Source organism: Lepisma saccharinum, chromosome 8 (assembly GCF_977018435.1).
Source record: "Lepisma saccharinum chromosome 8, izLepSacc3.1, whole genome shotgun sequence".
NCBI lineage: Eukaryota > Metazoa > Arthropoda > Insecta > Zygentoma > Lepismatidae > Lepisma > Lepisma saccharinum.
The window spans coordinates 55465378-55482085 of record NC_139236.1 but is presented as its reverse complement, the minus strand read 5'-3'; positions in this window follow the sequence as shown (position 1 = coordinate 55482085).

Sequence of the window (16708 nt, the reverse complement as noted above, 5' to 3'; positions counted from 1 at the left end):
TTTGCTTTCTAGATAAAGTGTATGAAATGTTTAATATTTGTACTTTTTTTCGCATTTATAAGAGCCCAAACTTTTACTGTAACTAAAATTATTATGTCTCTAGGCACTGAAACCCCTTTACCAAGAGTACTCTAACTGAATGTTTATTAATATTGTTTCTTTCATCCCTTAAATATAACTACTTAACAATATAATGACAAATCACAGGACAAGACGATGTTAGCAGATGACTACGTGGCTCTTAAGTCCACCTGCCAAACTTTTCTTACCATGCTATTTACCCTTATAGTCTTTTATTCGGGGCACGTTTCAAGTACTATTGATTTTTTGAGTGTTTGATTAACACCAGGGGTTATTTGTATCTGTTATGCTGTATTATTTGAGGCTTCTAATTTTTATTCTACAATCACTATATGTCCCTGAGAACTAAATTCCGCTGACTGAAGCTTAAAGCTTAGGCTCTGCAGCATGTTGAATGGTTAAGCACTGGTCAATATGAATTTTACAGAGGCTAGTAGGAGGCATAGGAACACACGCCAGAGCCTTATTAGCGTGCAAGAAACACTTTCAGGGAGTACTACGAGGAAACGAAGTTGATTTTTTTGAGTGCTTTACCAGTTACACAGCCAATATTTGTTATTTCAAGTAACTACAGGTACCAAAACATTTTACTGCCCAACACTAACTAGACTTCAATTTATACTTTATTAGGTGCTAAATGTAGCAAGAACACTGATTGTACATACTTTTGAGAATCCAACTATTTCAGGATTTTTTTCTATGTAAGTATATTTTATTGATTACTAACTTTAACAGACCAATCAGGAAGACGACAAAATTCACTAAACTTAGTACTATAGTGTATGTGATTGCATGAAAAGTAGAAATTATAACAACCACAAGATTTCGCTTTTTTTGCTTTTGGGACTAATCGTGACGCTGAGGATGAATGGATGGCCAAAAATCTTAAGGACTGGATGTATTTTACCACTACAGCCGCCTATGTAGAAACACTAGAGTACTGTTAGCTTTCAAAATTGAGGTTATACTGTACTGTTTCTTAAACATTTTGTATTTGGCACGCTTATCAAGCTACACTTATATCCATTTCAGGACAAATATTGCTAAAACTCTCAAATTTACTGTGTACATGTTGATATTTCTGCTATCAGAGGAATTAACAACCCTATTTTACAAACAAAAGTTATTGTTTACACTTTATTTACTTCAATCACAGACTAATATTTTACAGTAATTGTATCATTCTGCTCTAGTCAATACTTTACTGCATCAGAAAGTTTGTTATTAATCTAATAAGTATGCTATTTTGTGCTATTCTAAGGAAAACGTTGTTTAATTTACTGGTTATAATGCAAAGTTTTGCTCAAATTCGATACATTCACTACCTTCAAACCAAACAATTGTATTTATTTAGCGCATTTCATTTATATTTCTTGTAATTAACTTATGTTTCTTATAATTAACAAACTAAACTAATTACTTTGTCATGTTAAAAACCTTATTTTTTACTATTTCCTATTCTATCAGGTTCTATATTGCTGTTTTTATCAATTTATGTAAGACCACACTCTGGTAAATGCACATATATTCTCTTTTATACACACGCACGCCACACACATTTACACACATTTACACACTTATACGAATATACATCTGACGTTTTTCAATATTTTGCTATGAAGTTTGCATCCACGCTATTCAAACAAGGGCAGGCAATGTAGTATTTATGAGTATTAGTAATCCCAAAGTGCTGTTTTTTGGTGTCCAAGTTCAGATGAGAGGCTGCTATGTGCCTTTTACAGGGGATTGCATGTGAAGTGTATGCATATTGAGCATTATTGAGTGTGTATGCTTCCAAGTTTTGCTGTTATTTTCCTATACTTCTGCGAGACTGTAGAGAGTTCTCTCTTTTCCAGCAGTTTTCTTTCATTGATTGGATACTTTTTGGGAACTTAGCAGTTTTTTTATGTTATGAAGCAGATTGTTGTAGAATATTTTGCATGGTCTTTTGTGATATTGAGTGGCTGCTGTAACGGTAGTAAGTATCTTTCCTTCTTGTGTTGATGTTCTCGTGTAGGTTTCCTATTTTCGGTCAAGTTGCAGTAGGGAACTTAGCAGTTTTTTATGTTATGAAGCAGATTGTTGTAGAATATTTTGCATGGTCTTTTGTGATATTGAGTGGGTGCTGTAATGGTAGTAAGTATCTTTCCTTTTTGTGTTGATGTTCTTGTGTAGGTTTCCTATTTTCGGTCAAGTTGCAGTACTTAGAATAATCGCTATTGTCTTATTGATCTACGAAGCTCCTTTGAATAATCATTTGCATGTGACCCTATACTCCACGCTGTACTTTGTTCTGGGAGCTATCTTTTGAAGCCTTGGCATTCTGCTAGTACAGTATTATTATCGTAGAGGTAAATTAGTTCGTGAAAATATGTATTTTTCTAACTATAGTCGCTTAGTTGTTCTAGCAGGTATAAGTAGTTACTGCTGATGTTGTTAATTTTCTATTCGCAGGGGCTATGTATGATGTAGCGTATTTGTGTTGGCTGTCCCTTTTATTCCTATGTTGTTGAGTTTCTCCATAAGCATGTCCTGTTTTACTCTATTCTATGCCTTGTTGCTGCTAGATATCTGAGGTATGTTGCTGGTTCATACCTGAGTTAGCTTGTTTGACTATCTATTATTTTTGCTATGGTTGTGGCTATTGATGTCCCTTTCTGAATTCCATGTTGGTTTCTGTTTATCCTTGTTGCTGCTTGTTATCTGAGTTAGGTTGTTTGACTTCAGGACTATCCTTTTTTAACTTTATTGTTGATTGCTTTTTTGTTTATTTCCTTATTTGTTTTTATTTGTTTACTGAATCTATTTGTTTTGTGTCTTGTAATATTATTTACTATAGTAACAAAATTATTTTTAAAAATTGATATTTATCAACATACTTGTATATTTCTTGTTCAGTATTTGTCAAAGTTTAATTTATTTTGTCCGCTATCTTTAGCAAGTAACACTATTTTGAAATTTAATATATAAATTCATGAAAATTTACTGTAATTTTATATCAACTAACATATTTATTTTAACAACAATAACAAAATTGTACAAAAGTTCAAATAGCAGAAGAATTGTACTCTTAAATTATTAACTTTGAAAGAATAGTATTTTTAAATCATTAACTTTGTAAAAATTGTACTTTTAAAACATTAACTTTGAAAAAATTGTACTTTTAAAACATTAACTTTGAAAAAATTGTACTTTTAAAACATTAACTTTGTAAAAATTGTACTTTTAAAACATTCACTTTGAAAAAATTGTACTTTTACACCAGAAATAATCAAATATATGGGAAAGAAGGAGAAGTTCTGTTGCTCAGAATAATAAATGTGGGATGGAAGGAAAATAATTTTGTTACTATAGTAAATAATATTACAAGACACAAAACAAATAGATTCAGTAAACAAATAAAAACAAATAAGGAAATAAACAAAAAAGCAATCAACAATAAAGTTAAAAAAGGATAGTCCTGAAGTCAAACAACCTAACTCAGATAACAAGCAGCAACAAGGATAAACAGAAACCAACATGGAATTCAGAAAGGGACATCAATAGCCACAACCATAGCAAAAATAATAGATAGTCAAACAAGCTAACTCAGGTATGAACCAGCAACATACCTCAGATATCTAGCAGCAACAAGGCATAGAATAGAGTAAAACAGGACATGCTTATGGAGAAACTCAACAACATAGGAATAAAAGGGACAGCCAACACAAATACGCTACATCATACATAGCCCCTGCGAATAGAAAATTAACAACATCAGCAGTAACTACTTATACCTGCTAGAACAACTAAGCGACTATAGTTAGAAAAATACATATTTTCACGAACTAATTTACCTCTACGATAATAATACTGTACTAGCAGAATGCCAAGGCTTCAAAAGATAGCTCCCAGAACAAAGTACAGCGTGGAGTATAGGGTCACATGCAAATGATTATTCAAAGGAGCTTCGTAGATCAATAAGACAATAGCGATTATTCTAAGTACTGCAACTTGACCGAAAATAGGAAACCTACACAAGAACATCAACACAAAAAGGAAAGATACTTACTACCATTACAGCACCCACTCAATATCACAAAAGACCATGCAAAATATTCTACAACAATCTGCTTCATAACATAAAAAACTGCTAAGTTCCCTACTGCAACTTGACCGAAAATAGGAAACCTACACGAGAACATCAACACAAGAAGGAAAGATACTTACTACCGTTACAGCAGCCACTCAATATCACAAAAGACCATGCAAAATATTCTACAACAATCTGCTTCATAACATAAAAAAACTGCTAAGTTCCCAAAAAGTATCCAATCAATGAAAGAAAACTGCTGGAAAAGAGAGAACTCTCTACAGTCTCGCAGAATTATAGGAAAATAACAGCAAAACTTGGAAGCATACACACTCAATAATGCTCAATATGCATACACTTCACATGCAATCCCCTGTAAAAGGCACATAGCAGCCTCTCATCTGAACTTGGACACCAAAAAACAGCACTTTGGGATTACTAATACTCATAAATACTACATTGCCTGCCCTTGTTTGAATAGCGTGGATGCAAACTTCATAGCAAAATATTGAAAAACATCAGATGTATATTCGTATAAGTGTGTAAATGTGTGTAAATGTGTGTGGCGTGCGTGTGTATAAAAGAGAATATATGTGCATTTACCAGAGTGTGGTCTTACATAAATTGATAAAAACAGCAATATAGAACCTGATAGAATAGGAAATAGTAAAAAATAAGGTTTTTAACATGACAAAGTAATTAGTTTAGTTTGTTAATTATAAGAAACATAAGTTAATTACAAGAAATATAAATGAAATGCGCTAAATAAATACAATTGTTTGGTTTGAAGGTAGTGAATGTATCGAATTTGAGCAAAACTTTGCATTATAACCAGTAAATTAAACAACGTTTGCCTTAGAATAGCACAAAATAGCATACTTATTAGATTAATAACAAACTTTCTGATGCAGTAAAGTATTGACTAGAGCAGAATGATACAATTACTGTAAAATATTAGTCTGTGATTGAAGTAAATAAAGTGTAAACAATAACTTTTGTTTGTAAAATAGGGTTGTTAATTCCTCTGATAGCAGAAATATCAACATGTACACAGTAAATTTGAGAGTTTTAGCAATATTTGTCCTGAAATGGATATAAGTGTAGCTTGATAAGCGTGCCAAATACAAAATGTTTAAGAAACAGTACAGTATAACCTCAATTTTGAAAGCTAACAGTACTCTAGTGTTTCTACATAGGCGGCTGTAGTGGTAAAATACATCCAGTCCTTAAGATTTTTGGCCATCCATTCATCCTCAGCGTCACGATTAGTCCCAAAAGCAAAAAAAGCGAAATCTTGTGGTTGTTATAATTTCTACTTTTCATGCAATCACATACACTATAGTACTAAGTTTAGTGAATTTTGTCGTCTTCCTGATTGGTCTGTTAAAGTTAGTAATCAATAAAATATACTTACATAGAAAAAAATCCTGAAATAGTTGGATTCTCAAAAGTATGTACAATCAGTGTTCTTGCTACATTTAGCACCTAATAAAGTATAAATTGAAGTCTAGTTAGTGTTGGGCAGTAAAATGTTTTGGTACCTGTAGTTACTTGAAATAACAAATATTGGCTGTGTAACTGGTAAAGCACTCAAAAAAATCAACTTCGTTTCCTCGTAGTACTCCCTGAAAGTGTTTCTTGCACGCTAATAAGGCTCTGGCGTGTGTTCCTATGCCTCCTACTAGCCTCTGTAAAATTCATATTGACCAGTGCTTAACCATTCAACATGCTGCAGAGCCTAAGCTTTAAGCTTCAGTCAGCGGAATTTAGTTCTCAGGGACATATAGTGATTGTAGAATAAAAATTAGAAGCCTCAAATAATACAGCATAACAGATACAAATAACCCCTGGTGTTAATCAAACACTCAAAAAATCAATAGTACTTGAAACGTGCCCCGAATAAAAGACTATAAGGGTAAATAGCATGGTAAGAAAAGTTTGGCAGGTGGACTTAAGAGCCACGTAGTCATCTGCTAACATCGTCTTGTCCTGTGATTTGTCATTATATTGTTAAGTAGTTATATTTAAGGGATGAAAGAAACAATATTAATAAACATTCAGTTAGAGTACTCTTGGTAAAGGGGTTTCAGTGCCTAGAGACATAATAATTTTAGTTACAGTAAAAGTTTGGGCTCTTATAAATGCGAAAAAAAGTACAAATATTAAACATTTCATACACTTTATCTAGAAAGCAAAAGCAAAAATACAATAACTGCGCAACATACTTAAAAAAATAAGCAAGCCGTGATATTCTAGTGGGCCATAATAAGACTAAAATATACTCGAAAATACTCTGACATAAGGTTGACGGCTATCTGAGATCAAAATTTTCAAGCTTTCTCTCATGCATAAAGTGGCTCTAGGAATCACTAAGCCTCAATAAAAATGGAAACATGCAGTAAAAGCACTTGTAGAGTTGTGGTGATCACATCATATGAAAAACATGCAAAAACAAAAATATATGGAACCCTACTCATATATTTAGGAAACTTTACCTACCCTAACAGTAAAAAAATACCTAGGAAACTCTAAAATAAGCAAACTTTCCTACGAACCAAACCAAAAATAGCGTAGTGGAAGTCAATAAACCCTAACAACAACAACAAGATTCAACAACTACATCAAAACAAAAACAACAACAATAATAATAATAATACTAATAATAATAGTAATAATAAAATTTGTGGGTACAGTTTTACTTAAAAGTACTTCTTCCTTAGTGATTAGAGAAACTTTTTAAATAAAGAACAAAACTCAAAGTTAAGAATTAATAAATATAAGACACAAAAGGCAATAAATAGAAAAATTAATAAAAGAAGTTGAAAAAATTATCTTTGCAAATCTAAACTGCAATAAACACTCCTGCCAGAATAGATGGAATTGTGATATTAGAGTAAAAATGGAAATAAACTTTTAAAATAACAAGTTAAAAGTTGAAAAATGTCTTCGTGAGTCCAAAATTTAAGAAAAAATGTTGTCTGAATAGAAGAAATTGTGATATTAGAGTAAAAAAATAAACCTAAATTTCAGCTAAAGTTGAAGAAACACAGTTTGTGTGTCTAAATTGCCATTCGAACTCTTGCTTCAATCGTTCAAATAACGTTTTCTGAGTAAAAATACACAAAAAATGCGAAATATTGTCCCTAACAGTAAAAACATCTGGTCAATTTTACGTGAATCCTGATGTTTATAAGGCAATAATCAAATGGTCCGTGGTTCGCAACCCCGAAATAAGGGCAAATAGTGGATCGCATCCACTTTAACTTGTAGATACTGGAACTGAATGTTCCTAGTTCAGCCAAATTCCTTACGGTTTTGGTCAAATAGTCTTTGCAATGTTACGAAAGGCGAAAAAAATCATCGCGTATATTACTTCTGCCAAATAAAATTGGAACCTCAAAGAAAATCAATACCCGCGTGTAAAAATTTGGCGACACTTGACTTCCATTCAACTTCGGAAGAAGACCAAGCGATGGGGGCCGTAACAATGGAGAACCTTTTTTCCCCCTCACGTGTCCATGAATGCTCGCGGTTTGGGGTGGCGAAGAATGCAAACTCATAGCAGGTTCTTGCGTAACAGGTTAATATTAATAACATATCTTCTGTCCGCATACTTCGTTTTCATATAGGCTACATCGTTCAATTTCTTCGCCTTTAAAACGAACATTTGTTATAATATCTTCTACCTCCGATCGAACGCGTCGGCACCGGTTGAATACGGGTAAATCCGGATCCTTAATTATACCAAATATGACTCACCACCGACGCCAAAATGGCCGGACGTGACGCCTTAGAATAGGCCGAAAATGTCTTTTGTACATTAATGGAAAAACCATTAATTCCAAGTTCCCACGTCTGTATAAAGCACCCATGACTCATATCCGGCAGAAATGCATTAATAAAATACAACAATAGTGTTAGGTTAGAGTAAAAACGAACTCCACAATAGTGTCTTTTGTACATTAATGGAAAAACCATTAATTCCAAACTCCAACGTCAGTATAAATAATCTGTGACTCATATCCGGCAGAAACGCATTAATAAAATACAACAATAGTGTTAGGTTAGGGTAAAAACGGAATACATAATAGTATCTTTTGTGCACTAATGGAAAACCATTAATTTCAAACTCACACGTGTGCATGAGTCATCGATGACTCATCTCCTCCTCCACCCCCGACACGTGGCGCTAGATTAATTAACAATAGCGTCACCCCTCGAAAATGAATAAAAAAGCCATTAATGTCAATTAAAATGATGATTTATTGCTTTTATCTCATTCCAATTCTACTCATGTATTAACGTCATTATCTAGTATTAGCGTTATCGACCTGTAACAGCAGTGCAGCGCAGTTTTCAGATGAATTGTGGGATGGTAGTTTCAATTAATTTCACGAATGTTTACTCCCAGTTCGTCACGATTAATCGCGGTGGTTAAAAGAAGCGCCGTTAATTAAATCAACCAACTGGCCGCCCATCCTCACTCCTATTTCGGCGACTCCCTTGTTCGAGTCGGTCTGGTCATAAGTGTTTGTTTTCCCTCCGTCGATGCCTACTAATCTTCATCGCCGCGACTAACCCAGTGGAGTATTAAAAAAACGTTTTCCAACACAACTGGGATTTTTCGCACAATTTTCCTTTGAGGTGAATACTGAAGCTGAATTTCCCACCTCCATATGGCAACACTGGCCTCAATGCCTATTTCTTTCGTTCGTTTGACCCAGTCCTAACTCCCACTTCTCTGTGATGCCTCAGAAGTCCCGAGGCAGTCTGCAAAGAATGCGGTAGCCTACAAAACGAGGGACGGGGAGAATTGCTCGCCCAGGGAGATGGGAACGGAACACCACATAAGTATGCAAGAAAATACCGGACGTTGATCGCGAATACAATGCTTTGAGGGCTTTAAAAAAAGCACACCTGATCGAACAGATACAAATTCCAAGTATGTTTCAAATGTCTAAAACACACGCCTCGGTTTCTTTTCCCACAAATGCATTACATGTTTCACACTCCATTTTAAAGGATATGTTAAAAAGGCTTTCTTAACTGAACCAGCCTTCTATACTTAGGCGACAATTAGCGACTAATGCATAACATTTAGGCACCAAAATGGGATTCAAAAGCAAAACGACTGATGTCAAATCAAGTGTATATAGAAACCTAGACTTTTGCGCTTTTTAAAACCACAATTTTAGCTTTGAAATATTTCTTTGAACGAGAAGCCTCTTAGTCAGCTTCCATGTTACACTGAAATGTTGGACAGTTGAAACAGGGGCAACGCCAAAAGTGGGTCAAGGCCCACCTAAAATCAGGGTGGAACACCTGTTGACCCATCCTGTCAATATGCCACAGATAGTGTTCTTAAAAATCAACTGATTAGTGTAACCCTTCCTGTAGGACCGAGTGTACCAAAGGAACTTTCAACCATCCTGCTGTCATTCTTCCCCCTTGGACTGCATTTTGCAGACTAACGAGGCTGTGGCGTCTGGTCTCACAGCCAGTATAACCTACTGTGGTACTTACGTTGCCAGCCCATATATGTTTATTACTGTCCATTCACAAATATTTATCTTATCACCTTTCATCTTCATCTTTGAGATTAGCTAATAGTGGCTGAAAAGGAAAGCACAATGAAACAAATCAATCAACAGATTTGCATTTTGTTTCATGCGAGAAATACTTGGTAAGGCTGCAACGAGAATGTCACAAGACCTGTAAAATCTGGACTTTGAAATTGCTTGTTCCTCAGAAGTGCAGCGAAAGTCATTGCCATCTCATTTGCAACAATATGTTACAACTTAACAGCCTTTCACCAGTGAGCACTATAGAAAACAAGTATTTCTTTCCTCTGCGATCGATAGAAAAATATATGATTCTGAAACAAGTTCCACAGAAAACAACAAGAACAGGTACATCCTTCCTTAGGTGTCACAAACATTAACAGAACATTATTTGTATTATGCACAAACCATTGAAGTGAAACTATTACCTAAACTTTTTAAACGATTTGGAGAAGAAAACAAATGTGAAATTTAAACATTGACACAATTGTTGTCTCTGTTAGGAGCCATTATTTTTAAATTCGAACAAAAAAGGGATATTTGGATAGTTGTATTTTTGATTGGCTTCATTTTTTTATATGTTGAAGTAGGTCATGAGAAATGAATATCGTGCAATTTTGAGACCTTGAAAAAATTTTCCCTCCCCTGTAGAAAATGTCAAAGTTCAAGGTCAGACCGCCCATTTTTCATGAAAAGTGAAACACGGGTAAGTTCGGAGTGCTGTATCTTCGGAAATCAACAACATCCCAAACTTTTGTTTTGACTTACTGTTAATATAAGACTGGTGGCTTATATACATTCAATTGTTTTGATGGGACATTGTTGCTTTCCATTGTTATGCGGCAACAAAGAGGGTCCAAAATGCAGTTTTTTCCTGTTTTCGGCCCTTAATATCTTGGTTAAACAACACTACCCCAAAGATTTCGTTACTGGGCATTGAAGCTCACTATTAGGACAAGCTATCTGATATAGCACTTTATTGCGATATTGATGCTGTTAGCAGATATAACCCTTTGAATACTCAAAAATTGCCAAATCCGCATCTTTAGAATTAGGCCCATCTCAAAACAGCATCAAGGTAATAACACACTTAGCAGTGCCGGATCTACAAGCCGCAAAACCCCGCAGTGCGGGGGGGGGGGGGGCGAAGACAAGTAAGCCTTTAGGGGGCCCTCAGCCATTGACATAGTAGAGGGTTCGTGTATATAAAAAATAAACGTAGTTACTCAGGTGTACAGATATACAATATATACAGATAAAGGTAAAGTTAATGTTTCCTGTGCATATAGCACCGTGCCATGGAGGCATATTTAGAGTGTGTGTGGGGGTAGTGCTAGGTATCATTTGATTTGAGGCTGGGTGGGCCCTGGACAAAGCCCGAAAAAATCCAACCTTAGATCACCCACTCCGGGTCTCCTGCGTGGGAGTCAGACTAGAATCAAATCAGGATAGAATTTCACGAGAAATGCAGTGGTGAAGGTTTCTACAACCTATCTTTAATCAGGAAAAAGTTATGCCTGCATGATTGTAACAAATGTATCATTTTCCAGGTGTGAGAAAACAGTGTCATGTATGTATATATCACATCACCACGGGCGCCGAAACCGAGGAGGCCAGAGCTACTCCAGTTCTCGTTTGGCCTCCCTATAGGGGGAGAAATGTATAACTTTCAGCAACTCGTATTACATAACTTTTGCACACCAAAACTTCGCACGCAACAGGTGGAAAATGACGCAGCATTCTGCCCTGAAATGGGCAGAATCAATAATGTGGGACTATCTCTCAGTTTGAGTGTCTTTTTGTTCTTGTGTGTTTAGTATTTCAGTACCTCCTTTTTCGAACCGACAATGAATTAAATAAAACGAATGGTATATTATGAATGAATATGTACGAGAAAAAATGAAGATGCATGGAAATACTGTAGTCTTCATGCTCTTGAATGAGCCCGTCCATTGCAAAATAGGCATCTTTTTTCCCTTCGGAAAAGTCAAGCAGAAGTTGAAAATATTCTATTTTCAATATGGCACGGTTTTATATGTATATAATCAGGATTAGTATTTCTTTTTTTACACGTACCTGTAAAAATGTGTGTGCTACTTCATCATGTGGCTGAAAGTTGCAGTGTTACATATTTATACCAATGCTTAACCAACATTCAAAACAATGGGTGTATGTGTGTGTGTGTGGCCAGGCGACCCAAACGATTGGCCGGGGCATCGCCTTCGACGGCGGCCAAATCCTTATTTCTGAGTATATTTGTCTTATGAAGAGTTGGATTTGTGTAGAGAAAAATAAATTAAGAGACTACTGTTATTTTGATATCAACCTACAATATACGACTTCTTTGATATTAAGGCATTGAAAAAACAAGGCTATTTGGCCGAAGGTAGTGGGATCAGTGTGGACAGTAGGGGCACAGATTAACAAGATCGCTTACTTCCTATCTCTCGTTTGTAATCTGTGCGTATACCAAAAAGGCCATGTGGAGCCACCCTACGGCGCCTTCGAAACTTAAAGCGTTGTTATAGCAACCTCTCCGCCAATCACGTCTTACTCTTGGCAGTGATAGTTGAATGCGTCTCAGCGCAATGATCCGCTCACCCCACCCTTCCATTCCTGCTTTTATTTTCTGCTAATAATTCGGGACATATCTCGTAAGGTCGTACTAGTATTAATTATTCTATTTAAGTGCATAAAAATATTCTACAAGGATAAACACCATTGTTCAGTTAATGCATGTTACTTTTGAATGATTTCTACATCTAAGTTACGAGATAAACAGAATTAGTAGTCCAGAAGCACAACATAGGAAAATAATTACAAGTGCCTGAAATTCCAGCAAGTAGTGTAATTGGAGGTGTTCAAAATAGTACTTGGTACGAGGCCTATTATTTTTATTAATTTAAGCACAGTGGTAAACCTATTTTGACGATGTTTTTGTCGATTTTATAGTATTGCAACTCTGAGATTTTTCATCTCGTACTTGGTACGAGTGTCATAATTTCTTTCGAGTTGAATTACGTAACACCCACCCACACATATTTACTTCCGGTCTACTTCCGGTTTACTTGACAGACTCCTGTGGGTTTTTCCAGTTTTTTTAAGTATATAGTTTTTGATTTGAGCTAAACAAAAAATATATAAATAACATAACCCCACAGCGCTACAGCCCATGGCGGGCCTTGGCTTACCTACCGACTGCTGGTCTCCCTCCCACACTATTCCTCCGTCACCTGTTATAACGTGGAGATCTTAGACCAGTATTGGGGTGACGGGTGATCAGCCCGACGAACCCCCAGCCGTTGTTGTAGGTCTTCTTGACCGGGTTACGCTCACTCACTCGGAGCTCCTCAATTTCCTCACGATGGTGGGTTATATTTTATATATAATAAAAAATAACAGTAGTCAGAGAGGGGGCACGAACAAACCCCCCCCCCCCAAATCTAACAATTTCATAGTGAACTCTCTTAGTGTAATTTAACTGAAAATCATGATTTTAGCTGATTTTCCAAGTGTAAAAAACTGAAAATTTGTTTTACGCAAGAGCTTAAATTCCAATTTTATTGTATAAAAATTCTAAGATTTAGATAATTTCCCCCTATGACACCTAATTTTTAAAATTTCACTTTTTCAAATAACTAAAGCGAAATCCATTACTTTTTTTAACTGTAAAAAATAATTGTCTCTCATGAGTCAAATTTAAATTTTTTTGCAAAATAACCTAGTATACATTCGGTCCATTTATATCTGAACCGAAGATACCGTACTTGCATATTCTCATATCCTCCAGTGTTATGATATTGTTTGTGCTTGTAACTAATCAGTAACATCATGCCGGTACAAGAAATATACAAGTTTAAGATATTCTAGTAATATTTTGGACCCTAACAATTACTCGAGAGCGCTCTGTCATATGTCTTTAGCTAATCGTATTACTGCCGGACGATATATAAAATCATTGAGTAATGGAACTTTTTTCCAACAAGTATATTTTTTTGCAACTAGATGGCAGCATCTAGTTATACATACTTCTTTCATGTTCTCCAAGTATATTTATTTGCAACTAGATGGCATCGGTGATATATAAATTACTGTGTAGGAAGTATTTTTGGGAACCTAACTTGCGTCACATGCAATAATTCTCGTGTAAGCTAGTTTTTACTTAGACAAATCAATAGTTTTGTTACGAGAATTCTTTGCATTCCTAAGTGTGTGCGTAAAGATTGATGCACTTACAGCTATGTGTGGGCATTAACCCGTTAAGAATGTTACATCAATAATACTAGCTCAGGAATGTTATGCTCCCACCCCCTTTCTCTATAGGAGGTTATGTGAATGTGCTGATTGGTTGACTAAGGGGAATTTCCCGATTAGTAAATTGAGGTTATAAATATAAAGGTTTTGCTAATATGGAATGCAAAAGCTCAGTACTTGGCTCCCTCAGGGATTCGAATCCTGTTAGGTTAAACAGCATGAAAATTTCACAGCAAGAATTCTCATATTTACTGACGATTTTTTTTTTTTAACAGACTTAATAATGAGTTATAACCTGTGTGGTGATGCCACTATAAACTGTATACAAAATATGCAGTCCCTAGAATGAGATGGATGAGTCTTATGAACCTCGACCTATACAGGTGTACAATCTGGCAATGAATGGATGTTTCTTTTTATTAAGCATAGCAGTGTGTTTTCGCTTATTTTAATATCAGACAACAATGTTAGAAAGTGTGTGCATGGCCCCAAGAATAAAATTTAAAATCACTAATGTGATATGAACCCCCTTCACTTGTGTGTATTTAGGCCTCCCCGATGGCGCAGTGGTAGCGTCCTCGCCTTGTAATCAAGGGGTCCCGGGTTCGATACCCGGTGGAGGCACATAGTGGTTCGGATCCCACTTTAAACTGTAGGTCCAGTCCCGATTAGCCTTACTGTGCATAAAGTGGACTTAAAACACCAAATCAATCCAACTTGTGTGTATTTGAATATGAAAGTGAGGTACTTTGAATAAGTGCTCACTATGAAATTGTTAGATTTGGGGGGGGGGGTTGTTCGTGCCCCCTCTCTGACTACTGTTATTTTTTATTATATATAAAATATATATTTGTACTAAGTATCAAAAAATTAATAAGTACATCAAAACTCAATCTGATCGATTAGTGTGTATACTTAGTCTGTTACTATTTTTGGTTTTGGTATTTATATATAATTTTTTGGGACTCAAATCAAAAACTATATACTTAATAAAACTATATACTTAAAAAAAAACTGGAAAACGGCACAGGTGTCTGTCAAGTAAACCGAAAGTAGACCGGAAGTGGACCGGAAGTAAATATGTGTGGGTGTGGGTGTAGGTGTGGGTGGGCGTTACGTAATTTAACTCGAAAGAAATTATGACACTCGTACCAAGTACAAGATGAAAAATCACAGAGTTGCAATACTATAAAATCGACGAAAACATCGTCAAAATAGGTTTACCACTGTGCTTAAATTACTAAAAATAATAGTCCTCGTACCAAGTACTATTTTCAACACCTCCAATTACACTACTCCAGCACGTAAATCATTCTGTTGTGCATGAAAAATGGTCCGTGTATTATCTGTGGTAATAAGTATTTTTATTTCTTATTCTCCCTATCATGCCTTGCTTTTCTGACATTTTGGGCAAATCGCGATTGTATCTTGTGTAAACTCTACAGCGATTACTTTGTTCGTAGATCAATGCGTTTTACCCCCTCCCTCGTCGTTGTTTCTTATCTAGGGTCGCATTTTTGCACTTCTAGGCTAATCGTGACGATGCTATGAAAACTTGATGACACAAAGAAAGCTCAAACAGGGATTCGAACCCAGGACCCCTGCATTAACTGAAGAATGGTATTTATACTTGTAGAACATTTTTATGCACTTAAATAGAATAATTAATACGACCTTACGATATATGTCCGAATTATTAGCAGAAAACAAAAGCAGGAATGGAAAGGTGGGGTGAGCGGATCATCGCGCTACCCAAAGTGTGCCAAAGGGCGCTCGAGCCATGTTGCATTTTCCAAATTATCTCTTTCTCTTTATAACAATTGCTGCACAGTTTAACTAGGTGGAAATCTTCAGGATACAGAACACTTAATATCAGCAACTGTTTCTGGTGCCGTCACTGAATGTCTAGTATTATAGGGGGAGTTTCTGGTGAAGTCACTGAATGTCTAGTATTATAGGGGGAGTTTCTGGTGCCGTCACTGAATGTCTAGTATTACAGGGGGATCGGCTGTAATTTTCTCCCTTGTGTGCCATATTCAATAGCAAGATGTAGACACTTCTGATTTACCTACGTAGAAAATTCCATTCATCTGTCTATGGCCTCATAAATCAAAAGGCAAATGTATTCACTTTCTCTGCAATTGATATCAGTGGAGTACCCTGAGAGGGGGGAGATTTGATGCTGAAAATGCCAGGGAAACAAAAGACAGGATTCGAAGTTTTTGTCTCCGGAAATAAGAATAAAACAAAACGTATTATTAAAAACCACTGATGAAACATTAACGCTATTTATGTAACGAAACCAATACAAATCGGCTGGGGGCTTGTAGGTATGAAATATACTGGAATAAGAGATATATACATATAGCCAGTACTTGTTTTCCAAACTTAAAATGTGATGTAATATATTAACAGGACTTTCATCACACAGTTTTTTCTTGTGCTAGAGTCCACCTGGGTTCAGTCTCTGGGTATTCAGCCTGTGTATAGGACTGGTGGCAACCCACAATCCTGAGAAAATTGGGGACCTACAAGTGAGTAGCGTAACCCAGTCTGGGAAATCTCCTATAACAGCTGAGGGTTCGATGTGCTGACCCCACGTCACTCCATTACCAGTTGAAGATCTCCACACCTCTAGGTAGGGTTGTGGGAGGCAGACTGGCAGTCAGAAGATAGGCCAAGGCCCTTCCAGGGACTGTAAAGCAGTGGATCTCAACCTTTTCAGTCGGGGACCCACCTT